Source organism: Choloepus didactylus, chromosome 5 (genome assembly GCF_015220235.1).
Source record: "Choloepus didactylus isolate mChoDid1 chromosome 5, mChoDid1.pri, whole genome shotgun sequence".
Classification (NCBI taxonomy): Eukaryota; Metazoa; Chordata; class Mammalia; order Pilosa; family Megalonychidae; genus Choloepus; species Choloepus didactylus.
In genome coordinates this window covers 60,382,141-60,391,519 of record NC_051311.1, presented here as the reverse complement: position 1 = coordinate 60,391,519, position 9,379 = coordinate 60,382,141, and the positions used below count along the sequence as shown (strand labels likewise).

Below are 9,379 nucleotides of genomic sequence, written 5' to 3'. Positions count from 1 at the left end.
AAAAATATGGAACACTTCATGAATTTGTGCGTCATCCTTGCGCAGGGGCCATGCTAATCTTCTGTGTATCGTTCCAATTTTAGTATATGTGCTGCTTAAGCAAGCAGTGGAGGTTATTCTTAATGTGTTATATAGATATTCCTTTTTAGTTTCTAGTGTATTAGAAGAGCTAGAAGGAAATACCTGAATCTGTAATCCAATAGAATTGATTCTTGATGACTGCATAACTATATAGCTTTTATCGTGTAACGTTGTGATTGTGAAAACCTTGACTGACAAGGTTTATCCAGTGTGTGGGCAGATGAGTAATCAAGACAAATAAATATACATAAATAATAGGAGGGATAAAGGGTATGGAATGTTTTGGGTGTTGTTTTTTATTTTTATTTTTTTCTTTATTTTGGAGCAATAAAAATGTTCTAAAATTGATTGTGGTGATACTGTAAGCCATTGATTGTGTACTTTGGATGGATTATATGGTGTGTGAATATATCTCAAAAAATTGCATTAAAAAGAAAACAAAACAAAACATAGTTGAGATGTTAACTGCTTGCCCAAAGGAAGAAAATCCAGCTTCTATTAGGAAAATGACCATTGGGTTCACATACTCAAATTTCTTATGAAAGATACCGGAGTTCATAGAAATTGAAGAAAAAATTACCCCACAGAGGCAACATTCTTTACAGTAAACCTTCAGATTATGAAATTATGATTGGAAAGTTCAGTTGATGAGTATCCTGAAGACTGTGTTACTCTTGACATAAACTCAAATACTTGACTATGTTTCTTCTTTCCTGTAACACTACATATTATACCACATCTTTGCCTTTTGCTTGTTTTGAAAGGAGAGTGGAGAGTTAGCGCTTTTTCTGGCATAGGGAAAGTGAGGGCAGCAGAAAATGATGCACGGAGCTGTCTTATCATTCTTACTCTAAACCTTCTCTAATGCCCACAGAGGATCTGGGCTCTCTCAGGAAAAGCAAACACAGTCAAACATGTTCAGACATTCTTACTACAGGGAAGAAGGGGAGAAAAGCTTTAGGTGACAGTCCAGTGCTGTGTTAGTAATTTCTGATGGTTGACAGATTTCAGGAGTGCATATTAAAACACTTGCTAATGTGTATGGCACACAATGTATAGCTGCCTTCTGAACTTGGACTGTAGAATCAGTAGTCCAGGGCAGGAGTCAGGAAATCTTGTCTTTATTTCCAGATCCACCAAGGAACTACCCTGTAGCATGGAACACATTCTCAATTTCCCTGCCTTACTTTTTCCATCTGTTAGCTAAGTTTTGGCAGCAGATCCTGCTTTGCTAGGGTCCCACTGACTTTTTTTTTTAATCAGAGAAATTGTAGGTTTACCGAAAAATGCAGGAAGTACAGAGTTCACAAACAGACCCTTCTCATGGTTTTCCTTATTAACACGTGGCATTAGTGTAGTACCTTTGCTTCAATTGATGAAACAATATTACTACATTTATAGTATTAACTATAGTCCATGGTTTACATTAGAGTTCAGTTTCTTACACAGTCCTGTTATTTTTAAAATTTTTATTCTAGTAACATATACAACCTGAAATTTTCCTTTAACCACATTCAGATATATAATTCAGTGGAGTTATATTCTCAATGTTGTGCTACCATTGCCACCCTCTGTTACCAAAACTTTTCCATTACCCCAAACAGAAATTCTATACCAATTAGGCCTTAACTCTCCATTCCCCACCCCTACCTACCACTGACCTGGTAACCTGTGTCCTAGTTTCTGACCCTATGAATTTGCTTATTCTTATTTAATATCAGTGTTATCATGCAATATTTGTCTTTTTGCGTCTGGCTTACTTTACTTAAGATGATGTCTTCAAGGTACATACTAGTTCTCACATGTATCAGAACTTCATTCCTTTTTCAATCTGAATAATATTCCATGTTATGTATTTACCACATTTGTTTATCTTTTCATCTGGTGATGGACACTTGAGTTGCTTCCTTCTTTTGGCTATTGTGAATAATGCCTCTGTTAACATTGATTATTCAAATATCTATTCAAGTTCCTGCTTCCAGTTCTTTTGAGGTTTGCACCTGGAAGTGGGATTGTTAGGTCATAAGGTAATTCTCCAGTTAACTTTCTGAGGGTATGCGATATTGTTTTCCACAGTGCCTGTACCACTTTACGCCCTCACCAACAACGAGTGTTTCTATTTCTCTCCATCCTGTCCAACACTTGTTATTTTCAGTTTTTGAAGAATAATCATTCTAGTGGATGTGACGTATCTCATTGTGGTTCTGATTTGCATTTCCTTAATAGCTACTAATGTTGAGCATATTTTCATGTGCCATTGGCCATTTGTATATCTTCTTTGACGTCCTTAAGTTTTCTGCCTATTTTTTAATTGGGTTGTTTTATTTCTATTGTTGAGTTATAGGATTTTTTATATATTCAGAAAATTAAATCCCTATTGGATTTGTGCTTTTCAAATATTTTCTCCCATTGTGTAGGTTATCTTTTTCTTTTCTTGATGAAGTCCTTTGATGCACAAGTTTTTTTTTGTTTTTTTTTTTGTTTGTTTGTTTGTTTGTTTTACAAAGGGAGGTATCCGTTTTATTGGAACATGAGTGAAGTGTGGTAATAATTAAAGCAGTCTTACCACATTCCTGCATAACTGACAAGTGGATACATCTACATCAGTGATTCCATTCAGGAATCTATTTCTCTGGGAAATCACCATGAAGAAGTCAGTGAACTGCCTCCTCGATACGTATTTTTTTTTATCTTCATTTTATTGAGATATATTCACATACCACGCAGTCATACAAAACAAATCGTACATTCGATTGTTCACAGTACCATTACATAGTTGTACATTCATCACCTAAATCAATCCCTGACACCTTCATTAGCACACACACAAAAATAACAAGAATAATAATTAAAGTGAAAAAGAGCAATTGAAGTAAAAAAGAACACTGGGTACCTTTGTCTGTCTGTTTGTTTGTTTCCTTCCCCTATTTTTCTACTCATCCATCCATAAACTAGACAAAGTGGAGTGTGGTCCTTATGGCTTTCCCAATCCCATTGTCACCCCTCATAAGCTACATTTTTATACAATTGTCTTCGAGATTCATGGGTTCTGGGTTGTAGTTTGATAGTTTCAGGTATCCACCACCAGCTACCCCAATTCTTTAGAACCTAAAAAGGGTTGTCTAAATTGTGCGTAAGAGTGCCCACCAGAGTGACCTCTCGGCTCCTTTTGGAATCTCTCTGCCACTGAAGCTTATTTCATTTCCTTTCACATCCGCCTTTTGGTCAAGAAGATGTTCTCCATCCCACGATGCCAGGTCTACATTCCTCCCCGGGAGTCATATTCCATGTTGCCAGGGAGATTCACTCCCCTAGGTGTCTGATCCCACGTAGGGGGGAGGGCAGTGATTTCACCTTTCAAGTTGGCTTAGCTAGAGAGAGAGGGCCACATCTGAGCAACAAAGAGGCATTTGGGAGGAGGCTCTTAGGCACAATTATAGGGAGGCCTAGCCTCTCGATGCACAAGTTTTTAAAGGGCCTATTGATCTGTTTTTTATTCTGTTGCCCATACTGGTGATTGAAAGTCTAAAATGATTGCTTAACCAAGGTCCTGAAGATGCTTCCTTGTATTTTCTCATAAGAGATACATAGTTTTGGTTTATATTTAGGTCTTTGGTTCATTTTTAGTTAATTTTCTATATGGCATGAGATAGGGATCCACCTTCATTCTTTTGCTTTTGGTTATCCAGTTATCCCAGGACCATTTGTTGATGAGACTGTTCTTTCTCAATTGAGTGAAATTGACACTGTTGTCAAAAATCATTAGGACATTGGTCTATATGTCTCTCCTTGTGCCAATAAAATGTTATTTTGATTACGGTTGCTATGTTTTAAAATTAGGGACGGTAAGTTCTCCAATTTTGTTCTTTTTCAAGATATTTTTGGCTATTTGGGGCCCTTTACCCTTCCAAATAAATTTGATAATTGGCTTTTCCAGTTCTGCTAAGTTCGCTATTGGAATTTTGATTGGGATTGCATTGAATCTGTAAATCAATTTGGGTAGAATCAACATCTTAACGATATTGATGCAGAATGTCCTTCCATTTATTAGGTCTTCTTTGATTTCTTTTAGCAATGTTTTATAGATTTCCATGTATGAATCTTTTACATTCTGGATTGAATTTATTCCTAGATATTTGATTCTTTAAGTTGCTATTGTAAAAAGGATTTTTTTCCTTGATTTCCTTTTCAGATTGTTCATTACTAATGTATGGAAACACTATTGATTTTCTGCTTGTTGATCTTGTATCCAGCCACTTTGCTGAATTCATTTAATAGCTCTAGTAGCTTTGTTGTGGATTTTTTTTTTTTTTTTTCAGTATTTTCTATATAGAGAATCATTGTCTGCAATTAGGGGAAGTTTCGCTTCTTTATCATTTGGATGCCTTTTATTTAATTTTCTTGCCTACAATTGTTCGGGCTACAACTTCCAGTAAGTGTTAAATAAAAGTGGTGACAGTGGACATCTTTGTCTTGTTCCTAATCTTGGAAAACTTCATCTTTCACCACTGAGTGTGATGTTATCTGTGGGATTTTCACTTATGCCCTTTAGCATATTCAGGGTGTTTCTTTCTATTCCTGGTTTTGTAAGTGTTTTTATCAAGAAGTGGTACTGTCTCCCAGGGGTGTAAATCTCCCAGGCAACATGGGTAAATGACTCCTGGAGATGAACCTGGACCTGTCATCATGGGACTGACAAAGCCTTCCTGACCAAAAGCAGGAAGAGAAATTAAACAAAATAAAGTTGCAGTGGCTGAGAGATCTCAAATGGAGTAGGGAGGTCATTCTGAAGGTTGTTCTTATGCATTATATACGTATCCCTTTTTAGTTTTTAGTGTACTAGAATAGCTAGAAGGAAATACCTGTAACTGTTGAACTGCAATCCACTATCCTTGATTCTTGAAGATGATCATATAACTATATAGCTTATATGGTGTGACTGTGATTGTGAAAACCTTGTGGCTCACACTCCGTTTATCCAGTGTATGGACAAATTAGTCGGAAAAAGAGGGACAAAAAATAAATGAATAATGGGGGGGGAGGAGTATGAGGTGTTTTGGGTGTTCTTTTTTACTTTTATTTTTATTCTTATTTTTTGGAGTAATGAAAATGTTCAAAAAATTGATTGTGGTGATGAATGTATGTGATGTTACAGTGAATAATTGTACACTTCGGATGACTGTATGGTATGTGAATATATCTCAATAAAATTGCATTTTAAAAAGTGGTGCTGTGAAAGGAGAGTCTAAACTTGCATGTGATGGTGCCTAAGAGTCTCCCCCTGAGTACCTCTTTGTTGCTCAGATGTGGCCCTCTCTCTATCTAACTGAGCCATCTCAACAGGTGAACTCGCTGCCCTCCCCTCTACGTGGGACCCAACTCCCAGGGGTGTAAATCTCCCTGGCAATGCAGAATATGACTCCCAGAGATGAATGTGGACCTGGCATCGTGGGACTGAGAGTATCTTCTTGACCAAAAGGGGGATGCAAAATGAGATGAAATAGTTTCAGTGACTGAGTGATTTCAAATGGAGTCGAGAGGTCACTCTGGTGGACATTCTTATGCACTATATAGATAACACCTCTTAAGTTTTAATGTGTTAGAATAGCTATAAGTAAATACCTGAAACTACCAAACTCCAATCCAGCAGTCTGGACTCCTGAAGACAATTATATAATAATGTAGATTACAAAGGGTGACAGTGTGATTGTGAAGACCTTATGGATCACACCCCCTTTATCTAGTGTATGGATGAGTAGAAAAATAGGGATAAAAACTAAAGGACAAATGGGGTGGGATGGGGGGATGATTTGGGTATTCTTTTTCACTTTTATTTTTTATTCTTGTTCTGGTTCTTTCTGATGTAAGGAAAATGTTCAGAGATAGATTGTGGTGATGAACACATAACTATGTTATATTGTGGACAGTGGATTGTATACCATGGATGATTGTATGGTGTGTGAATGTATTTCAATAAAACTGAATTTAATGAAAAAAAAAAAAAAAGCCAATGAGGTAAAAAAAAAAAAAAAAAAAGTGGTGCTGTGTTTTGTGAAATGCCTCTTCTGTATCAACTGAGATGATCCTGTGGCTTTTTTTCCTTTTTTCTTTTAATATGTATTACATTAATTGATTTGAAAACTTAATCCCGAGTATCTGCAGGACAGCCTAACCCTCTCCTCTGGGTCACAATAAAGGCAAGAGCCCAAAACCCACATGTACTCTTCTTACCCCTCCTCCTCAATGAACCATCTCAGGAGCCTAGTTTAGGGAGGTTCATCGGGCCCCTCTGCCACTTTTCTTCCCTCTCCCTCTCCAGGACCTTTGATCTTAAAGCTATCCTTTCAAGCATTTTCAGCTGGCTGGCAATGGGTTTGAACCTCATCACCTGGAGAACTTCCACAGACCATCCAAAACAAATTGGTGTTAATACTTTCAATATTAGGTAAAATTCACCAGTGAAGCCATCTGGTCCTGGCTTTTTGTTTGTTAAGAAGTTTTGGATTAATGACTCAATCTCTTTACTTGTTATTGGTCTGTTGACATCTATTTCTTCTTGAGTCAGGTTAGGTAGTTTGTGTGTTTCCAAGAATTTTCCCATTTCACGTAGGTTATCTAATTTGTTTGGTGTACAGTTCATGATATCCTCTTAAAATCTTTTTTATTTCTGTAGGGTTGGTAGTAATGGCCCCCTTTCATTTCTGATTTTAGTCATTTATTTCCTCTTCTTTTTCTTCATCAGTTTGTCCATTTTGTTGATCTTTTCAAAGAATCAACTTTTGGATTTGTTGATTTTGTTGCTTTTTCTCTATTTCATTTATCTGTGCTCTAATCTTTGTTATCTCTTACCTTCTGATTCCTTTGAGTTTACTTTGCTCTTTTTTTTCTAGGTCTTCCAGGTGTGAGGTTAAGTCTCTGACTTGAGAACTTTCTTCTTCTTTTAATGTAAACATTTAGAGCTATAGATTTCCCCCTTAGCACTGCCTGTACTACCCATAAGTTTTGATATGTTGTGTTTACATTTTCATTTGCATCAAGATATTTCATTACATCCCTTGAGATTTCTTCTTTGACCCACTGATTAAAAGTGTATTGTTTAGTTTCCACATATTCATGAATTTTCCAGTTCTCCTTGTTGATTTCTAGCTTCATTCCATTGTGGTCAGAGTAGATATATGTTATGATTTTAATGTTTTTAAATTCATTGAGACTTGTATTGTGACCTAACATATGGTCGATGCTGGAGAATGACTCGTGCATTGGAGAAGAAAGTGTATTCTGCTACTGTTGGGTGAAGTTTTAGGTCAAGTTTGGTTTATAGTATCGTACGCGCCGTCTATTTCCTTATTGATCTTCCGTTTAGATGGTCCATTCACTATTGAAAGTGGTGTATTGAAGTCCCCTCTATTAATGTAGAACTGTTTCTTCCTTTAAATCTGAGAATATTTACTTCACGTATTTTGAGACTTTGCTATTAGGTGAATATATTTTTATAATTGTTATGTCTTTTGGTTGAATTGACCCCTTTATCAAATATAATAACTTTCTTTGTCCCTCATAACAGTCGGTTTTTTTTTTAGGTTGTCTTTTCACTTTTTTAAAAAATACAGTTTTATTGAGATATATTCATATACTGTACAGTCATCCATAGTGTATAATCAGTTGTTCACAGTGCCATCATATAGTTGTGCATTCATCACCACAAATCAATGTTTGAACATTTACATTACTCCAAAAAAAAAAAAAAAAGAGTAAGAATAAGAATAAAATTAAAGGAAAAAAGAACACCTAAAACACCCCATCCCCCCCATCCCATTCTTTCTCATTTAATTTTTTCCCCATTTTTCTACTCCTCTGTCCGTACACTGGATAAAGGGAGTGTGAGCCACAAGGTTTTCATAATCACACAGGCACACTGGGTAAGCTGCGTAGTTACACTGTCGTCTTCAAGAATCAAGGCTACTGGGTTACAATTCAACAGTTTCAGGTATTTCCTTCTAGCTAATCTAATACACGAAAAACTACAAAGGGATATCTATACAGCGCATACGAATACCCTCCATAATAACCTCTCGACTCCATTTGGAATCTCTCAGCCATTGAAACTTTGTTTCATTTCGCTTTCCCCTTTTGGTCAAGAAGACTTTCTCAGTCCCACGTTGCCAGGGGTCCAGGGTCATCCCTGGGAGTCATTTCTCCTGTTGCCAGGGAGATTTACACCCCTGGGAGTCATGTTCCACATAGGAGGGGGGCATCAAGTCCACCTGCCGAGTGGGCTTGGAAAGAGAGAGGTCACATCTGAGCAACAGAGGTTCTCTGGGGGAGACTCTTAGGCACAATTATAAGTAGGCTTAGCCTCTTCTTTGCAGAAACAAGCTTCTTAAGGGCAAGCCTCATAATCAAGGGCTCAGCCTACTAAATTGGTAGTCCTCAATGCTTATGAGAATATCAGTACTTCCCCAAGTGGGGAAATTTAATATTTCCACATTTTTCCTCCAGTTCTTCAATAGGGGCTTTGCAAATACATTTTTATTCTCTGCCCAAATTAATTTGGGATGTGTCAGGGTTTCACAGTAATCTGTACAAACCGACCAGATCTCACATCCAATTCTAAGTTCCATGTAATTATAGTATTTGAATAAACTGACCGTACAAGTTAAATTATTTATTGTGCTACAGAAAATAAAGACCCTGCAGCAAATAACCATCTTTTCCCTTGGTCTCACAGGAGTTGAAGTTTTATAACACAGTATCATCCTTTACCCTTTGACCTGATTTGCCTTAGCCCTAACCAGAGATACTTCATTCATCTCTCTAATTGAAGTCTGAACTCTTTTTCAGTTTTTTAAACTGTTGCTGTATGAGGCAATACGGACATTCATAGCTGCCAAACTCCAGCTCTGAGTCTCAGGATCATGCAGATACCCGAAATTCCAGAGACCAACCAGGTTATACACAAAGAATTCAGCATCCTCGTTACAGTTTTTGGCTTAAAATTTATTTTATTTTGAATAGCTATCCCACCTCTCTTTTGGTTACTATTTTCATGGTGTGGGTGTGGGTGGGGGTGTATTTTCCATCCTTTCATTTTCATCTTACTTGTGTCTTTGAATTTAAGGTGAGTTTCTTGTATACAGCATATATATTGGGTCATACTTGCTTATTCTGCCTACCTCTGCCTCTTGACTGGAGAATTCATGTATTTTTAAAGTATATAGCTACTTTTTTAGCAGTGATAAAGCAGAACTTTCTTCTGCCCACTGGCTATTTGGTCTTGGTAGGTCCTATACTTTTTTGG

General features: G+C 36.9%; 1 non-coding gene across 1 annotated transcript; it reads right to left on the bottom strand.

Annotated features, from left to right (window-relative positions):
- On the bottom strand, nucleotides 1–103 carry LOC119535637. Its single transcript, XR_005217250.1, has one exon. It is a non-coding gene; the product is annotated as a U6 spliceosomal RNA (small nuclear RNA).
- Between the last annotated feature and the right edge of the window lie 9,276 nt (nucleotides 104–9,379).